The sequence below is a fragment of the Gymnogyps californianus genome, chromosome 10 (genome assembly GCF_018139145.2).
Source record: "Gymnogyps californianus isolate 813 chromosome 10, ASM1813914v2, whole genome shotgun sequence".
NCBI classification, from domain to species: domain Eukaryota; kingdom Metazoa; phylum Chordata; class Aves; order Accipitriformes; family Cathartidae; genus Gymnogyps; species Gymnogyps californianus.
The window spans coordinates 5,209,822-5,229,055 of record NC_059480.1 but is presented as its reverse complement, the minus strand read 5'-3'; the positions used below and the strand labels follow the sequence as shown (position 1 = coordinate 5,229,055).

The 19,234-nt window shown below is 40.9% G+C and overlaps 1 protein-coding gene across 1 annotated transcript in view; it reads left to right on the top strand.

The window, feature by feature from the left end:
* Window positions 1-19,234, top strand: part of GPC1 (glypican 1) — a 315,639-nt gene that overhangs the window by 7,641 nt on the left and 288,764 nt on the right. The gene's annotated exons all lie outside the window — the stretch shown is intronic.

Below are 19,234 nucleotides of genomic sequence, written 5' to 3'. Positions count from 1 at the left end.
GTAGGGAGCCTGTCCTGAAAAAGCAGAAGAGAACAGGAAATTCAGTACTTCACTGAAAAATTAACGGATAGCAGCTCTATCATGTTTTAAGAAAGCAGAGAATTGCATCCTTGCAAGAGGTGACCTACAGGTGAATTTGCTTAGTTCTGGGACTGGTGGGCAAGGAACCACAGGGGAGAGCTCTATTATAAGCAGAGGGTATTTACTCAAGAACTAGTTAAATGGCTTTCTGGAAAAACTGATAAAACTGACATCCCATTTTTCTGTTAAAAGGTTCAAGCTTTCCTTAAAAACAAAGAAAAAAACCCAAGTAGCCTTTTAATGCCAGCTTTTGGTTGCCAAAGCACTCATTTTTTTTCCAATGCTTCATATACATGTTTAAAAAAAAAAAAGCTTTGAAAAAATAGTTCAACATTACCTTTTTATGTCAACATGGTCAGTATTTATTTAATGCTAGTATGTCCTAAAGGTCACCTCTTGTATTAACTCTATTAAAAAAAAAAAAAATCATTTTCACACATGCCCGCTCTCACATCTGCATACTGAAGTTGCCTGTCGGTCCTGGCCCACGCTCACTGGAGGACGGCTAGGTGTTGGATACTTTTGGTTCCTTAATGGCGTGCTTCCCATGGAGTCTGATGATGAATTTGACGCACAGCACAAGCGCGAGAGATTTCTGTACCGCTCCTATCTAAAAAGTTTCACAGACATCAGGTTGGAATAGAACTATGCTTTGTTCCTCCTGTGCTGTTCAGTCATCCAATGTGTTTTTCTGGTTGAAGTGTTTTTAAGAGCCATTGAGGGATTCTGCGGCCATGTTATGTGAAAGAGCTTTAAAGAGCAATCTGTTTTTCTCACTTAAACTTCCCCCCAACCCACACACACAGGTGCCGATTTTGTGGCCATAGTGATTCCCCTTTAGAAAGGGTTATTTAGTAATATAGTTAAAACACAGGCAATAAATTTTAAAGCTCTCATGGATAGTATGTAGCCTTTGTCAATCCCTTCTCATTATCTCATATGTGTTCATTTTGTTTCTTCTGCTTAGAGGAAACTTTATGTTACGGTGTATTTGGGGGACAAGGTGTGATGCCAGGTTTCTAAGCACTGAGTGCTAGAAGCAAGTACTGATCTGATGGCGCCCTTAGCAAAAGTGTGTATGTTGGCTCCATGCCCTGGTCATATTTTTGCTTTGCTGGGTATGTTGTTATGAGTCGTGCCCCTGCAGTTTCAGTGGGATCTGGTGGTGGTCTCTTTCCAGCCCTGTGTGTTGTGCAGACTTGCCATATACTGTGAAGAAGGTGCTGTCTTCCCACATGAGATATCTACATTTCAGTGGCTTGTGGAGTTGGTGACTCCCATGTGGAAAGAGGGATGCGCCATCAGGTCTGAGTGGACCTGTGGTGAATTGGATGATGTAAACACAAAGATGGCATAATTCAGCGGCCACAACTGGGGAGCTGTGGTGATTTTGTATGTGCGTGTGTGTGTAGGAAGAATGGGATGACATATGTAAGTCATCACTCCCAGGAAAATGTGGCTACAGGATGACTTTTCATTTGGTTGGAGAGGTAGGCAGGGAGGCAGCATATGTGAAAATTTTACTTTTTTTTTTTTTTCTCCTCTTATTTCTGGCATACAAATGGGGAAAGTCAATGTAAGAATTCCTGGGTGCCTGCTATCTGATTTGATTGCTTCTTTACTTCTAGTGAGGAAACACTTTCCTCTCCTGCTCTCTAAAATACCATCTAATGCGTATATTTAAAGCAGTGACTAGGTAGTTCTCTGCAGTCTCTCATCTGATGTGCCCCATCAATTTACTGGTCTAGCTTTCTGTCTCTGGTGTAGCCCAACACAAACTGTCTGGTTCATGGGTAGTTTAAGCAGTAAAGAGTGTGGTAAAATCCTTATCTTGACTCTATTTTATTTGTTTCTGTGCCTAGCTTCTGGCAAGGAACTTTGGGACCTTGTCCATCCACAGTGTCCCATGCCGGTTAATAGGAAGGGCTTCTGCTATGAATACAAAATCTGCAAACTTAAAATTCACATTCTGGAGGATACCTTTCTGAACTAAAAGAGATTGCTTGTATCCTAATGGAAAGTGAACACCTGGTTTCTTGCTGTCTTGTTGATGGACTCACAGTTCAAGTGCAGGCGCTGTGTGTGGGCTGTTGAGAGGTTTGGGACATTCACTACTTGACTGGAGAAGGCACTGAGCAACCAGGTGCTTTGACCAGGGAGCTGGAGAAGATGATCTAAACTATTCTGTGAGATCTGGACTGGATCTAGAGAGTGGGATCCTGCTGAGTGAGGGAAGTTGTGCCTGAATCGGGTACTGGCAGATGGGGAGATTAAGGAGCAGAGGCCATTAGATAGGGATGTCTAGAAGACTGGTCTGCTCCCCAAGGGTCCAGTCGAGCAGGGAGAGACATCCGTTGCAAAGAGCATAACTGATTCTGCAACTCCCACGATGAGAGCTAAGGATGTTGTACCTGCTGCTGGTGACTTCACTTTAATCCATTGCCACCATCTCCTCTGCTCAAATGCTGGCAAAATCTACTGTACTACTGACCTCTAGCAATTGCTGTTTCATGACCTCTTTTTCAGTGGATAGAATCACTAGTTCCATCCTACATTTTTAGAAATCATTTTAGTGTTATGAAGACAGTGATTCCACCTCTTAAAAATGATGATAGCTAGACAAACCTTCGTTAGATTTAAAAACACCACTGCTAAATGACCACTTGTGATTCTGGGAGGAGATTGCACCTTCCCAGGGTGCAGTGATGTATAAAACTGGAAGAGAGCAAAGTTCATCATCATTTTAGTAATTCTGTTAGTGAACTTCATCTGCCTGCAAAGATGTCTTCTGGTGTTAATCATTAGGTCATTAACCTTAACAGTACTTCTTGGTATGTAGTCTGCCTGAGCAAAATATGTCAGTGCATCTCTACCTCTAAACTCAGCACAACTCCACAACTTGCTGACATTTAGTGAGGAGACATCATATTTTGAAGAACAGGTAGAAAGTGTGTAAAAGTGATTGTCGATGTAGGAGTACTGGGTTTCTTGCGGTGAGCATAATCCTTTTAATATTCAGCTCTTCTGCAGCCACGAGATTCATTCATTTAATCTGAAGCATCTTGAGGGAAATGAATGCAGGCAAGTTAAGATCAATTATCACACCAAAAAAAGAAAAAGCTTGCATTTCTTTGGGCAATCTGTGTGCACTGTAATGTCAAGCTGTGCCTGAGAATATGTTACCACAAAGGAAGGTAGTATGCTCTAATTAGCAGTCACAGAAATGAAATACCAAGGTGTTATTTCAGTGAGTAAAAGCCAGACATGTACAGATTGTGATACACGAATGTTATGTAGATGCACTGTACTCTCCAAGAGATCCTTTTTCACAGGAGGATATTGCATGCTATTAGTCACTCATCATGTGATTATACTCCTTTTTTGTAGGATTCATACAGATTAAGCTTGAAAGGGCTTTAAATGCAGTGCTCTTTCTGTAGGTGTATATCACAAGTACAGGTGGATGGGAACTTTCCAAGAATGCTTTTTTCCCCCCCTAGGAGAGGGAGTTTGTTGGAAAATGTCAGTTATGTCAAAACCAAAATGTTTGAGGAAACCTGGCTGTTAGACAACCTATTGCTGACATATTCGTGAGTTTCTAATAGAGAGCTGTCTGGTTTCTTGCTGCCTTGTTGATGCTGGGGAGCTGAAGGACTCACAGTTCAAGCGCAGGCTCTGCGTGTGGGCTTGAGAGGTTTAGGAACTCAGGCCTTCTGGGCTCCCTGATTTGGGGTCTAGAAATGGGAAGCTTTGGGCTCCTCAGCTTCAGTGTGAGATGGCTTACTCTAGCCTCCTCGGCAGAGAGCCTCAAAGGCCTGTATTCAAGGTTTTGTCCTTCTCCTCTATGTAGGGTCCCACTGACGACTTTCAAGGACTTACAAAGTCCCTCAGAGTAAGAAAACATGCAGAAAATCCTCCAGAGCTGGGAGCAATCAACCATTCTGTTTCATTCAGGAAAAAAAAAAACTGTTTTGGCTTCTCTACTCTTCCCCCCCCCTTCCACAATGCCCTTAGTTCTGGATATTTCTAAATTTCTTCTTGTTCTAATTCAGAACAAAGCCTTTCATAAAATATCAGAATTTCCCATAGGAAAGAAATCCTGAGTTTTTCCAGTCTATGTACAATGTCTTTGGGTTTGGTCCTTATGGGGATGGTGCTTGCAAAGGAGATAATAAGGCTTCAGCAGGCCACTAACTGGGCCTTTGCTTTTTAAGAACCATTTCTGGATCCACTGGTGAGATGAATTAGAAACATTAGTGTCCCTGCTTTTACTTAACTCTCTCACAGAGCACACTGAAGTGGTCATTATAACTGCATCCTGTTACCATTTCATATGTATTTCTTGGTGCATGTGCTAGCCTCATTTGACTTCATTATTCCATCATAGGGATGCCTCATATTTCTCTTGATTTTTTTTTTTTATTAAACTATTTCTAGAATTAGAGTTCATACAGAAAAAAATTAAAACGCAGAACACACACTAAATCCTTTCATCGCATTAGACCCTGTCTAGCTGATTTCCCATTGCCTGCCAGGTCTAGTACTTAATGATTTTAAATGTTGTTCTGGGCTGAGCTGACAGCAAACCTTTAGCTAAGGCTATTACATGTAAGGCACTGGGTAGTATCTCTTCTGTGATGGAACTGAGCAGTTGTCTTCTCTGTCTGTGCAAGATATTTGCTCTCTGTTTTGCCTGGTCTGCACGGATCTGGACTGCATTGTTTATGCTGGATTCACAGTATTCTTTGTCACAGGGATGGCTACCAAACGGAGCTGACATTTGGGAAGGAGGAGCAAAGAGGAAACTGCCCAGTCCACTTTAATTACTTATTGCCTCACTAAATTTTAAAATTTGAAAACCAAACAGATTTGTCAACATTTATTATCAAGACAAACAATATCAGTTTGTCAAACTACATATATTTTGTGCAACAGAATATGCTAATGTTTTGAAATATTACTGCCCTGCTTTTACTTGGCCAGTAATCTTAAGAGGTAAATAGATGAAACATAGGTTGTATTCACTCAGGAGAACTGTTCGTGGCAATTGATGATATTGTGTTAGAGGTGCCTGAAAGTACTAGTGATTACAGCTTATCCACTCGAAGTCTTATCTGATAAACTGTGTTTCAAGGACTGCTAATCCCTGCAATCCAGAAGAAAAGACAGAGCCACAGAACCAAAATTCATTCATCTAACATTCATTTAGCCTCTAGTTGAAGTTCATAGTGCTGAGAAATAAGGTCCTCCTTATGTAAAGGTTTTTGAATTGAAGACTGGAAGCATCTTTCTGATTTAGACCTCTGCAAAAATGAATGAAACTGTTCAGTCAAACCCATTGGGCTCCTACCCCTATTTAGGGACCACAGCAAAATGTGGATTTGCACAGGGACAGGCGTAGTGTAGCATTTTATCAGCAGTGCTGGCTATCACAGGGAAGTGTTGGAGGGGAGTTTCTCTCTGGTGGACAAATTCTTGACATGAGCAAGAAGAAACAACTACCCTGATTCCTGCTGGGTACAATGAAGAGCAGAACTAGAAATAGGTTTGGTTGGTTTGATCTATTACCTGAGGCAGGAGGAGATGGCACTGAGGAATGTCAGCTTTCAAATAAGCTGGGGCCATCTAGCGCATCAGAGCCAGCTAATGCATTTATTAACCTTCTGATAGGTTTGGAGCAGACACACATGAAAACTGGTGTAGGATCCATGCTCAGCAAAGGGAAAAACACTAAAATAGATGCTGATAAGCTCTACTAATAGCTCTAAAGGATCAGTGTCAGACATACTCAGCTGAGTGTAACAGGCTTCAAAATACAAACCCCCTGCAAGTCAGGTAGTAAGCACAGGTCATTTCTGACAGGCTTGCAAAATCCTTCTGCCCTGGTAAAATGAGAAGGCTGCCAGCACAGTAGTTTCCTGGGAGACTTCTGTTGCTGCCATCCACTCCTCCAGAGGCTAAACTTTCATCTAAATGGAACAACTAAGTTTTCAGCCCATGCAAAGAAACCCTTCTGAGCATGAATCTTGGCAACTGCTCAACAGCATGCAAACGGGTTTCTAAATCTGCCTCAGTTTAGCAGTGAAACAAGTAGAAAGGTTTCAGTAGCCACTTGTGCAGGTTTATTTTGAAGAAGCACTCTACAGAGGCAACCATTGCATGGGCTATTCAAGTTCTATTCTTCCTTGGAAACACACATGGGGGTTTGTACTGCACCCTTAGCAGCAGCTGGACCTAGAAGGCTTGATGTTGCCAGCCCAGTCCCTTTCCAGGCTTCTCCTCTGGACTTGAGAGGGAAGTATCTCTCCAGGAACAGGCCAAATGACCCTGTGGTTTTGCTGGGCATGCTAAGTAAGCAGGCTTAAGAAGTGTGGAGTATCTGCTTATTGAGTGCAGGCTCCAGAACAGATTTAGAAAAACTGACGAGTTTGGGAGCACAGTGCTCTCTGACAGAAGGCATGCTCTTCAGATCAAGAATGGTTAGAGGCTGTGCAAGGGTGGATTCATGACCCCCACCTTGCCCAGAGAAAACTGGGGAAACATTTCTGTGAATAAATCTCTGCTCCAAATGTTATAATGATTCATTGAGCACATGGAGCCGAGAGAATACTCTGGCATTAGTGAAATATCATATGTAGACAAAACATGTCTAGTGTGTATCAGGAGCAGAAAAGAAGTAAAGCAAGAAAAATACTGCAATTGTTAAAAGAAATTGTGTGATCACATGATGCAACATGTGTTTGTAACTGTAACTTACTGGCTGCTTTCCTCTATACTTTCCTCTTCTTGCTTTGCAAATTTTGCTGACAAAGAGAAATATGCATTGCTCTCTTTAAATCCTTTAAAACACAAACATTTCTTCCAAGTGGCCTGTGGCTTTTTACTTCTTTCTTCACAGCATGACTATCAATCATGGCACGCTTTCCTATGTAACTGTGTGTCCACAACCCTCCATCCCTCTTCTGTTCACAATTACTTGCTGCGCTAAAGTACCAGCCTTTCATTTATACTCTTGCTAACCATTCTGCCCACCAGTAGGAGGATTATAATAATTTATCATTTTTTAAACTCAGTAGGGGTGTGTTTGACTTTTAGTCATTCACAACATGCATCAGAGGGGCATGAAATGAAACATTAGCAGTGCAGTTTTTTCTCTACTCTGTGAACCCTCTGAAGCATTGGGAACAATGGGAAGGAGCTCTTGCCAGGTGTGGATTGTTTAACTAGAACAAGCGCATTACTTCATGGAACAAAAGATCTTAATACACAAGGTACTTCATTTTCTTCCATCTCAAAACCAGCAGGTGGGTGTTTGCCCTGTGGTTATTTCCCTTTGTCTTTTGTGTTTGTTGTGGGGGCTTAACAAATGATTCAGCACTGTGTGTGAGAGAATGAGGGTTTTTAATAAGCACACTTCCTAAGGCCGTGTCCTTTGTTAGCATCTCAGAATTCAGCGTGACAGAGGGCTGTATTTCCTAGGTGCCGTCTGTGTGGCTGGTACCCCTCTTCTGCGCTTGACAGTGGTGCCGAGAGCGAGCTGCCCTCCTGCAGGCCTTGCCAGTTGGCTCGGCTCACTCACCACCGCCCCAGGGGCCCAACCTTGTGAGCCTTTGAGCTTGCGGTACTGAATGGCTCTAGGTCTTGAATGTTCCCCCATCCAGCCAAGTGATTTGGTCAGAAAAATAATCTATAAAGAGATCATAATCTTTTGCATAATTTACCTCTGAGGCACGCCATCCCTAAATGTTCACAGGGCAATTTAATGATAGTGCTTATTAAAGAAGCTGATAACATATGCTGTAAAACTAGATATAGAACCACAATACACTGGAGCAATGGTTATTAGCAGATTGGTTCACGCTTTTTGAAAGGTTTGTTAGGGAGAGGCTAAAAAAAAAGGTAGTAACTTACAAATACCTGAAAAATGTTTTTCCAGGTTCAGGTCTTCAGCACTCTTTATTATAAACTGTACAAAAGTAGTATAGGTTTTCAGTCTGCTGATGCTCATATAATAAGCTTGCTGAGTCATGATTTTCAGTTATTACTGATATAATAGAATCTATAATTGGTGTTTCACAGATAAGTGTGAGGAACTTACTAGCAAGGATAGGCTTTCTTTTCTCCTTCCCTTGCCAGCAGGTAGCTCCACATGTACTCTGTAAGGGAAATGGACAGCACCAACATAGCACTTTGTTTTCTTCCTGTTTATCCTCTGGTATCAGTCTCTGGTTCTTTAGAAGCAGTGACTGGCACATGAAATTTGTCTTACGCGGTGTAGGGGAAACAGCATGGTGTTGAAGAGATGATGATGATAGTGTGATATCGGAGCAAAGACGCAAGGAAGAACTTCCTCGCAGGAAAGCCTCTGCGCTGTTATGATAATTGATACACCATACTTAGTTTCTAACAAGCTTCCCGCACGTTGTATTACACACCATCTGATGGGGTGAACAAAACAGGCACAAGCACTCTTCATTTCATGTGGTATTTGTCAATGCATTTGGTAGTCAGAGTCAGATACTGCTAATGAACCCCGTAGGTGTGTATTTTTTTAACTCAGGAAGTACATGCAATTTAGCTTCACTTTTCTTCATGTTGTGTATTTGCTGTCTTGAATGCTTTATGTTGTCTTCCAGGTTGTGGTAGTAACACTGTTGCAGTCATATATGAGCAGTGGTTGTAAGTGAGGCAAGGTCTATAGGGAGAGGAAATGCTTTTCCATAGATCAAGTGGGAAAAGCAGGCGCTTAAGAATATAGTCCTTTCAACAGATCAGTTAGCAGTCATAGCTCTGGGAACATTGAACAAAGAAGATAACAGGCACTACTGCCATTTTACAGGGCTGGACATAGATGGAAAGGAAATCAAATTGGCACAAATGGCACTGGAAGCTATGTCTCCGGGTCCCACTCATGTGCTTGGTGATTTCTCTTCAGTCTTCACCTCTATATGTGTGAGCAAAAGGCACTCCCGACAAATCTGGTTAAAGCTGAAACTGTTGAGTTGATATAAAGTCAACTTTATCATATACTTAATTTCCAAAAATTAATGGTCAGGTATTTGCATCTTCACATATTCATCCTTAAAGCACCCAAAAAGTAATAATGACTGATAAGACACATAAAAGGAGCCTTTCCTTCATTCTGTTGTCTTTGGCAGTCATTTTTCTTTCCTTCGTTGCACACATGTATTTTGTGGCTCAGCAAGTGTGCAACCCATGTGGCTTTGCCAGATGGGAGCTTAATAGTCAAGATGATGAAGATATGGACAAGGGCAGGAATTGGTAAGTGGGCTGAATGCGAAACAACAGTAGTTTATGCTGAAGGGGGGGAGTAAAGTTTAGAGGATATTTACAGATGGATTGATCTTGTTTAATATTTTTATTAATGGCATGGATAGGTGGGAGTACACATATAAGATTGATCCAAAATTTAGAAGATCAAAATATACAGGAAAAACAAGAGAACTCTAAGGACTGAACTAACAAAGTGAGCAGAAATTCCACAGTGCACAGGGCAAGTCTGTGCTGTTAGGAACTAAAAATAATAGTTTCTTATATACTGTTGGAGCTCTACATTTGAAAAAGGAAAAGGAGAAGCAAGGCATAAATATATTCATTAATCAGAAGATGACTGTCACTGTAAGCGAGATGAATGTGAACCTAAAATGTCAGGCAATATTTTTCCACTGGAGATAGGGCTATGCACAAGGTCCTGAGTTAACTTCATCTTAAACAGTGTGAATAATTCTAGTCATTTGTGTTCAGAAAGGATTAATTCACATTGGAAAAGGTACAGAAAAAGGCTACTAGGACACTAGGGGAGTGGAAAACCTGTCTTATAAGTGGAGACTAAGCAGACTTAGCTGGTTTACTTTGGCAAAATAATTGTTCTCTAAGTATACACTGTGGGGTAACATCAGAGGCTGGGTGCAGAACCAGTTCCATAAAAACAAATAAGCAGGATCTGATGACTGATGTCTACAACTTAGAAGAAAAACCTGAAAGTAATAGTAGTGTAGGCATAGTAATACCAAAAACTGTAAATGAGAGAAAGCCTGATCAGTTTGTGAAAAGATTTTGTAATGGGGTCAGATGCTGTAGCCTGTACTTCCAATCTTGATATTATTAAAGGCCAAGGGAAGCTCATGGGATTTATTTTTAAATGATTTGAAACTACTGAGTTGTCAGGTAGTCCTGTAAGCCCTTAGGTTCATGAGAAGTCTTTGAAATAAAGTTCTGTGCTTTGGAGTGAAGTCAGAATTGCTTTTAATCAATTGCTTTTGGTGGTCACCAAAGACCTGTATGCTCAGATCTTAATCTAAAATTCTATTGCGCTGGGATTAATAGTCGGATCATCTTCTGAAGTCAGTTGGTATAATTCCTCTGATTTCAGTGGAGTTATGCTGATTTCCAACAGCTCAGTAGTTTAAAGTAATGGGAATTAATGAATTTTATATTAAGTCAAAGAAAAGAATATAGCGGGGGTTCTCTGTGCTATCTGGAGGATTATAGTAAAGAGTACAAATTTAAAAAACAAAAAAAAAACCCAAACCCCCCAAAACAAACAAACACAAACCTATCAACCTGTCATTATAGAGCTTTATGATATACAGAGACCACTTGAAAACCTTTGGAAGTCTGGGATTTTAAGTTGTCTTACTTGTTCTAGGAGACTGTTGGCAAGAGTCACAGTATCACAAAAGTCTAGAAAAGAAAGCAATAAACAAGGTGGGGAAGGGACAGACCACACAGATCACATCTAACTTCTTACTTGCAATTATCTGTACCCCCTTTCATGTGTTCATGGGAAAAAAAAAACAAGGTTCTGGAAAAAGGTAATCTTTAGTATGATAGTCCATAATACAGACCTTTCAAATCTAAGGTCTTCAGATTTGAAGATCATCATAGATTTGAAAAGAACTTTCAAATCTTCAGGAAGTCTTCTAGAAAAATAAACCCAGGAGAATCTAGTCTGAACTAAAGTGTCCAGGTTTAACACAAAACCAGAATCACACAAAATCACAGAATCATGGAGGTTGGAACGGACCTCTATAGAGTAGGTTGTTCAGAACAATGTCTGGTTGGGTCTTCAGTATTTTAGAGGGTGGAGACTCCATAACATCTCTGAGCAACTTGTTCCAGGATTTGGCCATCCTCACAGTAAAAGAAGTGTTTGGGTTTTTTTCTCATGTTTAATGGAGTTTCATGTATTCAGTTTGTGTCCATTGCTCCTTGTCCTTTCAGTGGGCACCACTGAGAAGCATCTGGCTCATCTTCTTTATAGTCTTCCATCAGGTATTTATACACGTAGATAAAATCCCCCTGAGCCTTCTCTTCTCCAGGATGAACAATCCCAGTTCTTTCAGACTCTCCACACATGAGAGATGCTCCTGTCCCTTAATCATCTTTGTGGCCCTTCCTGGACTTGCTCCTTCACAGGGATTGAGGTGAGGCTGACTGGCCTGAAGATCCCTAGATCCTCTTCCTTACCCTTCTTGAAGATAAGAGGAAGATTTGCTTTGTTCCAGTCCTCAGAAAATTCCCCTGATCACTGTAACCTTTCAAAGATAGAGAGTGGCCTCACAGTGATGTTGGCCAGCTCCTTCAGTGCTTGAGAGTGCATTCCATCAGGTCCCATGGACTTGTATGTGACCTGTTTGTTTAAGTATTTCCTAGCCAGTTTCCCCACTACTGAGCATAAGTCTCCATTTCAACAGTAAAAAAAAAAAAAGGAAAGCATCAGGTAAGCTGTTGTCCTTGCAGTGAGTTGACCTCACAGCAGTCTTGCTGCATAACTGTACTGAATGCTGGTTGGTGTGTTACGCAGTAGCAGGCAGGAAGCCATAGCGCTCTTGCACAAGGAAATTTCCCAATACAAACAATCATACATTTCTTAGTGCCCATACATTCAACAGTATTCTTCCATGGGTAACTCCACAGCAAGACATTAGCTATATGTGAAAAATTAAAAAGGAACTTATCAGCTGAGATATAAATGTGATGAATAAGGGAATGGAACAACATGAAAGCAAAACACTAAATGGATTATTTTCTCACATGCTCTTTTATCATTTTAAATATCTGTATGTAGTCAACATGCTGTCTGCCATAACCACCAACTAAATTTTCCTTCAATCAACCATGCGTGTGTTTTCTTCAGGAGAGTCTTTCAATGCCACTTTATATTTTCTAATATCTTTCATTGTTTTAATCTCCATTATATCTGGAGATGAAATCCAGTACTCTTAAAGACTACCTGTTGTAGGCAACCCTTTGAGAATGCTAGCTGCAGCCTCACAGCTCGCCAGACTTTGACCTAACATGGCTTTTTTTTCCTCTGCAACTTCTGCTTCTTTCTAAATGACATTTCAGTGCTGAGGTCTCTGCTTGCCTGCTCTGTTTTCCCATTGTTTGATTCAGCATATGTATTTTTTGGATCAATATTTGAAACAACCCTATGAGACTTCTGACTTGCGTACCTTGTAACAGCAGTGGATGGTCAGCAAGAGTCTCTGAAAAGGAAAAGAAATAAATTAACTTTTATAGGTTTGGGAGAGTGATTCTTGGTATGACTCACCACTTGTTTTAACCATGAACTCTGACTCACTGTGTAGTGTAGCAGGGAAGAGTAATGATAGAAATAGCAAAAACATCTCTAGCAGTCATACCTAAGGCCCTATATGGTGATTCATGGCATCTGGAGTTCACCCATCCCACAGTGAGACCAACAGATGATTATTTCTGGAAGCCCTAGGCCCCAGTAGGTCAGTATCTGCTACTTATTTTCTCCCCTGGCTTTTATGGATAGGGGTTTCAGTATGGCCAGGCTGCTCTAGGCTCTGAACCTGAGGGTGGTCAAGACATCTTTTGTGGGGACACCTGCTATAGCAGGCGAGGAGATCATTTTGGGACTGCTGTATAAAACCCAGGATTGCTGAAGCACAAGGCTCTCCTTTAGCTTCTGCCATGCACCTTTGTCCTCTCAGGCCATCAGTCAAGCTTTGTCCCGTGGGCAAACCAAAATGAACAGTGCAACCCAGTTCACTAATAATAATAATAGGGAATAAAAGGGATAAAAGAAGGAAGAAAACACTCTACCTCCAGTTTAGGTGTTAGTGCCCTTCTGTTAGGTATGGGAATGCATACGTGGTAAGGATTATCTTGGAGAAAATTGTGTACAATTCATTGCGTCAGTGTGTCTCAGCATCTTACAAAGATAACACGTACAGTAAGTTTATTTTATCTTCAATGAGAGAAATCCCTCACTGGCTGTCCAAAGCAGTTTCTGACTGTAAGGCTTCATATCCTGATGTTTTTGTCTCATCTACATGCTGTTTTACTATTTTCCTTCTGCGGTATCTTAGTTGTGCAAGCTCTTTATCTACTTTAATCTTGCAGTAATCTTTCTGTGTTACCCAATTTCAGAAGAACTGAGCAGACACCACTGCCCCGACTTCTTTCAGATGAGTGGCCACTCTGTACTGTTCCTGTTGGCACCACTAGAGCATTTCACGGCACGCCTTCGGATACTGCTCAGACCTCTCCTGTGATCAGCAGTGTCCTTTTGTGTTTCTGTCTCTTGCACCTTCTGGTTTGTAGCTTACTGCTCTACCAGTATAAGCCAGCAGGATAACTTTAGGTTTCTGCTACTTTCATGGAAATAAATGGATACAAATTAATTGTCACTGACACTTTGCGCCAGAGTCTGTAGTCTCTAGTTTTATTGTATAGGATGTATTCATTACCTTGACTTTTTCTTTCATGCAGTATTTCAATAGACTCTTGATCTACATCATTCCAGAGGTAATGCAACTGACTTGTACTAACTAAACAATCACTGTTTTTGAGGAGATGTTTCCAATACTTTAATAACCAGTTTGTCAGCCGCGTTCATTGTAATGTGATGCTGCAAGCAAATACTAAGCAGCTTGGTGGTTTGACCACAGCAACAATTAGCTCTGAAGTGACTTTCTGCTATAGGCGGTCACTTCATTAAGTATTTATGAAACTGAAATGTTTCTGTTAATAAAACACAGCTGTAGCTTCTCGGGGAAACATTGATGTGTAAGTGCTTTGCTTCCTATATGATTTAATGCATTCACTGACTGGTAATGTCTCTGACATAAAGAATAAAACAGGGAAAAAATAAGAAATGATAGAAGCAGCAGCTTTGCCATTCCAGTATTTCAACCTGTGCCTAGTGAGATGCGATCTCATGAGCTAATAGCACCTGCAACTTTGGCAGCTGGACGTGTACAGGTTCTGTGAACCCAGCTGCAGCCTGGGCTTGTGTTCTTGTGCGAGGAAGGCCATGCAGCGGCTGCCAGCCAACATTCTGTATTCATAAAACCATGCATCTCACAGTACAGCCTGGTCCTGGAAGTCACAGACACCATTTAATGGGCAAGGCCCAGAACTCCCGTTAGAATTCAAGTAGTTACGTACTGCTGGCAAAGGGAGAAGAATGCATGTGACAAATCAAATTACCTTTGGATTAATACTGAGGTGTTGGGGTCACTTCATGCCTAGTATTTAGTGCTTAACAAGTGGTTTTTTTCATATGAACATAAGCAATCGAAGGGACCTAAAGGCTCGGCCTATCAGCAGACCCCGCATTATGATGAAGTATGGCAGTTGAGGGGGTGAGAGCAGCCAAGGGGCACAAGTCACAGCTGATGGTTTTAAATAGAGACCAGCAGAGAAAGAGAAATGGAGTCATGGAGTTAGTGGTTCACAAAGACCTGGGCAACTGGGATCTTCCCTAGTGGAAGAAGTTCCCTGCTTCCCTGGACTAATTAAAAGCGCTGCTGCCTAACCCCAAGGAAGAGAGAAAGTCTTTTTCTTTCTTCAAAGGCCGAGTTTCTCTGGGTCAATTTTTTGAATAGAGTCTGGCTGAGAACCTGCAGTGGCTATGGCAGTCAGTGCTTAGGCTGTCAGGAAGCAAGACTAGTTTATACAAAACCACAATGGCATGAGCTAGTTTTAAGTAAAATGAGCTCAAACAAAGCAATAGTATACTCCAACAGCTTCCACCTTCCTGCTGCTTCTACAAAAGAAAAACCAGATGAATCTGTAGAGGTATGATCAGCAGGCATACGGAGCCTTGATCAGATAGGGATGCCTGTGCTGAACTTTATGCACCTAATAGGCCTTTTGACTTAAACGTGACTACTGCACAACTACACACTTGTCTAGTTGGGGAGCTGGGTGACTTTAACTTTGCTTTCACTGTAATCTGTAGGAGTGTTTGTCCTTCACCTGAATGGGAGAAGGGCCAGGCATCACTTTAGTCATCTTACCCAATGGCAGTGTAGCCACACAGCCAGGAGGAAACAAGGAAAAAAACCAACCCTAACAACCCAACTGGTTATAGCAGTAAAACACCAGGTGGGTAGGTTTATCCTTTTATGAAGTTTATAGAGCCAAACATGGACTAGCAAGAAGTGCTTCACAGGGCAGAATGTCACAGTTTAGTCAGCATCATTTCAGTTACCTGATTTAGTGACAAATATTTCCTTAAGGAAAAGAGCAGTACCCAAGAAAGAAGAAAATTGGATTCAATATTAGTACATTTTCTTGGTACTCAAAAGATACGATTTGATAAATATTTCCAACATTCCTTGAAACGCCGAAGCTATAAAAAGTACTGAATGCAAAGCAGAGGTCTTTAAAGTCATTAAAAATTCTTCCTTCCAAAAATAAGCAAGTAAACAAAACAAGAATTCAACCTGCATTGCATTTTCTCCTTTTAGCTTTAGGTAAATACAGCCAGAAGTTCAGTTCTCTATTTATTTGCAAACACTGCATAATAAACATAAATGTACTGCTGTTAAGAATAATAATGCGATGCTAATGATTCTGAAAAGCAAGAAGGGAATAAAAGAACCATCTGAAGGAAAGCGACAGGTAATTAGGCAAAGTAGGGAGATGAAAAGGTAGATAAGTACCTAAGAAAATTACACAGTAAAGGTGATTAAGAATAAAGGAATAGAAACTGTACATTATATAGCAGAACAGAAAATACGGAAAGTGCTGACAAGGATGAGCCATGAAAGGTGAACCTAAACTGCAAGTGTTAAGTATTTGAAATGTAGCTATCCCCCAGTTCATCGGATCAGACAATCCACTGTTTTCAAAATAACTGGGGTGAGACTTTGCACTATAACTGAGAATATTGACCACAAATAAAAACAGAGCAAGCATGAAAGTTTTTCTTTCCGTACCTGGTGTAGAGCCCTTTGCTGTCCTGACAAGTCTCCAGCTCTCACAGCTCCTCCCTCCCACCTACCTTTTGCATTACGGTCTCACAGGAGCTCCACTATCTGCTGTTCACTGATGCTCAGCCATGGTTTTTCACTCGTGGCCCATTTCCTGCAATGCAGTTGGCCAAGAAGGTTTCCATCTCCTCTTGGATGGACTCCCAGTAAATGGAAATTTAAGGGATGCCACCTGGATCAACAGATCTAGGCTAAAAATACAAGGCTTTTGCATATGTGTGGGAGAGGATGGTTCTCAAGACATTAACAGTCCCAATGGATCAGCACAGGGGAAGGAAGGTTGCTAACAGGCAGTGACCAGTACATTACATAAATTAATCATGATTTTAGGTGAATGTTTGCTCCTACCACTTTTCCCATTGCCTTTGATGGAATGACTTTATTTCTGTTTCACAGGCCTATAACTGGAAGAATACAGACAAATATAGGTATTATAGAGATGTTAAAAGAAAAAAAATGATGTTGACGTATGTGGAAAAAAAAGTGCACAGAGTACTCAAACCTTAAAAACCAAAAAAAGCTATTAATTCATTTTATTAGTAACCATAAAATAAAATATTCTAAAAGTTTAATTTTAATGCGTTTTTGCGGTCAGCAATAAAAATTGGATTACTTTCCATTTGCAAGTAGTGAGATGGGGACGCTACAGTTTGTAATATTGTGTCTGCTAACTGAGAACAAGCTCCCTTCATTGTAATCAGTTGCTACAGAGACATTGCTGAGGAGCAACAGTTTTAGTATTGCCAGTGAATGCCTCTGATTGAAGGAAGTTTTAATCAGAAGTTACATCTTGAAAGGAACAGTAAAATTGCAGAAGTTCAACTTTTCCCTGGGAAAAGCTCTGGCTCAGCTGCCTGGAGCAGTGACGGGAAGCTCTTACTCCTTGGGTCTGTTGCTGTTGTGTGCAGTTACAGGAATTGCCAGATTTTTCTGCAGAGGAAAGAGTGTCTGTGCAAGTAGAGCAGCATCCAGATGTTATCAGATACACAGAGGTGCAGAGAGCAAACAAAATATGAAGTAGAGCCATACAGTGGCACTGTTTCATGTGAAAAAAGGTCTCTTTTTTGCTACTGCTAATGACAGTGGTCCATCTTTTCTCAGACTTGATTCCTCTGATCATTCTTCCCTGGCTGTTGGTCTGCTATACATGCCTTCCAATTTTTTGGCAGTAAAACGATTCTAATCAGTCACCTTTTTATATAATAATCACTGTTGAGTATCCTGAACACGCAGATAGGGAACAATTAAATAGCCGTAAGCACTCAAATGAAGGGGTCCCTGTGAAGTATCAAATAAAACGTCAAAAGATTAGGCCTCGTGAACGTAATTAGTTGCTTTGGAAGGTGCATGCCGCAGTGCATTGGTTTCCCACCTGTGAAGTGGTTAAGGGCACTGTGATATTTATTTAATATTTGTAGAGGGTAAAGTGGTAAATATTTTTAAACTATACTTTTCTCTTCACAACTGAATGAGTACTTTCCCCTCCGACAGTGCAAACTTGACTTTTGTCTAAGATTAATGGCAAGGATACTTCGTGTGTTTTAATACTACTTTATTTTAGCTCAACCAACCGTTGTTATTATTATTACTTTAACATTTCTAACCAAACATCACCTGTACCCCTTAAGCATGTCATGGTAATGAAAATTTAGTTGATTTAGTGATTAACTGAGTTGATTTAATTATCTTGGGTAAATAATATTATATGCTAATGTAAGGTAATTTATTTCTTTTTAATCTCTTAGAATCCTATATGCTGCAATCAGATTCTTTAAATATTTACTGAAGCGCTTAGATGTAATAAACCTGATAGAATTATTCTTGAGTGACATGATGCTAGTGCCAGCATAAGTTCCTTCTCTGCGCATTTATAGAAAAGATGGGGAAAATGTTCCTGCTACGCTATAGATGCAGGGAAGATGATTTCTGAGGCATTCCCAGGCTCTTGTTCATACTCACAGTAATTCATGGGCTGAAGTTGCCTTTGTAGTTGACTGGCCAGGGAAGCAGTCCCCGCTGCAGCTGGCCTCCCTTCTTCCTACCAGTGTTCCCACAGCTCCCCTTGGGCAGAGAGGAAAGCGGGAGCAGGCAGAGCTGGCTCAGGTGAGGGAAAAGTGGTTGGTGATGCAACGGTGGTAGTGGGAGGAAGTCATAGGATGCAGTGGGACTAAGTGTGATGAGAATTTCCTTTGGGAGAGTCATGTTTGAAGTCGGAGCAGAAGCTCAGCTTCGTTTCTGGCTCTGCTGCTCCACCGACTGTCCTGACTTCCACAAACATGACAGAACAGTGTATGTCTCCAACAAAGTACTATATGCTTGAGTCTTACTGCATCTTGCTGCATTTTATTCCTGTTAACATTTATAAAGAAAATGAAATATTTACTGCTTTAATACATGCAGGCCTTCGGAGTCTCATAAAAATTCTCTATTGATTCAGTACTTTACTAAACTATTATATAAAACTGCTATAAATATCCATAAAGTTTCTAATTACAGGGAAGCTCGTATAAGTCTGTGTCTGCCTTTTATAGCATTTTGAATATAGCCATTGGAAACTGCATAGGCATTTTGTTACGCGGAGTTGTGCATTTCTCAGAGGTGTCCTGAGGTAGACAGTGTATTATGATTGGCTTCAGTTACAGCTTAAGTCCCTATTTTGAGCAAAACTATGGTAGATACTGGACAAGATCTGAACATGAAGAGTGAGCTGCTGAAGGTTGTAGCAGCTGCTGGGTGATGAGCTGTTCTTGAGACGATTTCAAGTAGGTACTTGCGTGAGCATCAAGCCTGTTTAAAATGCCTGTCCAACTTTCTGGGCTGAATATTTGAAAATTTGACTCTACATCCACAGATAGTTCGTAGAACATTTTCGAAGT